Source organism: Tribolium madens, unplaced genomic scaffold (assembly GCF_015345945.1).
Source record: "Tribolium madens isolate multiple individuals breed KSU strain unplaced genomic scaffold, Tmad_KSU_1.1 Scaffold_91;HRSCAF=231;Tcas5.2_LG7, whole genome shotgun sequence".
In the NCBI taxonomy this organism is placed as follows: Eukaryota; Metazoa; Arthropoda; class Insecta; order Coleoptera; family Tenebrionidae; genus Tribolium; species Tribolium madens.
The window spans coordinates 1,178,222-1,179,466 of record NW_025401063.1 but is presented as its reverse complement, the minus strand read 5'-3'; the positions used below and the strand labels follow the sequence as shown (position 1 = coordinate 1,179,466).

Below are 1,245 nucleotides of genomic sequence, written 5' to 3'. Positions count from 1 at the left end.
TTTTTTGACTTTTTTTCTTATTTATCTCAAGTTTTTAGAACATTGCCTATTTTTTATTTTGAATGCTTAAAGAAAAACTTAGAGATTTTTTCTATCTTAATTTTTAAATTCTAGTTAATTTTTCTTAATTTGGTCTAAATTTTTCTTCACATTTTCTTCCAGTCTTATTTTAAACTTTTTTTTCAGCAGTTTTTTCTCTACCTTCTGTTTAATTGTTTAACTTCTACTCAGTTTGACTTTTTCTGTAATTCTTCTTAAGTTTTGTTTCTTCAATTTTTTTATATTACTTTCAGTTTTATTTTCAGATTCTTCTTTGTGTTGTGTACTATCTTTTAATTTTTTTTTATATTCTGTTTTAAACATTCTTTTAATTTTTTTTTTATTTATCTTCTACTTGAAATTTTCGTACTTCATTTCAAGTTTGTTTTTTGATTTTAGCAGGGATCGTTATTTTGTCTATTTTTTATTTTAAAAGCTTAATGAAGAACTTTTTTCTACTTTAATTTTTAAATTCTAGTTATTTTTTTTAGTTTCGTCAAATTATTTTTTTCAGATTTTTTTATTTTTAGAATCTATTTTAAACTTTTTATCTCCAGTTTTCTCTCTAGCTTCAGTTTAACTTCCACTTACTTTAAATTTTTCTCACAATTCTTCGCAAGTTTTGTTTCTTCAATTTCAATTTTTTATATTACTTTCAATTTTTTATTTTCATGCTTAGTTAGGATTTTTTATTTTTTTTATTGTGTTTAGATTGTGCTGTATTTTCTATTTCAAACTTTTTTCAAATTCTTTTGCAACTTTATTTTTTATAACCCAGCGTTTTCTCGGTTTTTGAGATTTTTTTTTAGGTTCTTTGTTATCTTTTTTTTGATAATTTTTTTAAATTCTTTTCTAGATTCTCAATCTTTTACTCTGATGAGAAGCTTTATTTTTTATTCATTTTTTCAAGCTTTTTTCTAACTTTTACTTTTTCTTAATTTTTTCTTTGATTTTCAAAATTTTTTTTGAGATTTCCGTATTCTTAGAATCCATTTTAAACTTTTTTTTCTCCAGTTTTCTCGCTAGCTTTTGTTTAACTTCTACTTTAAACTTTAAATTCTTTTCAAGTTTTGTTTCTTCAATTTTTTTATATAATAATAATAATAACTTTATTTAACGGTAATATCCTTTACATTTATAATTTTATTTAAAATTAAAGATTTTTCTTTAGTTTTTTTTCTGTCTAGATTGTTCTTTATTTTCTAT

General features: G+C 20.7%; 1 protein-coding gene across 1 annotated transcript in view; it reads left to right on the top strand.

Annotated features, from left to right (window-relative positions):
* The window catches only part of LOC123011708, a 51,716-nt gene that overhangs the window by 28,404 nt on the left and 22,067 nt on the right, over positions 1 to 1,245 (top strand). The window lies entirely within an intron of this gene.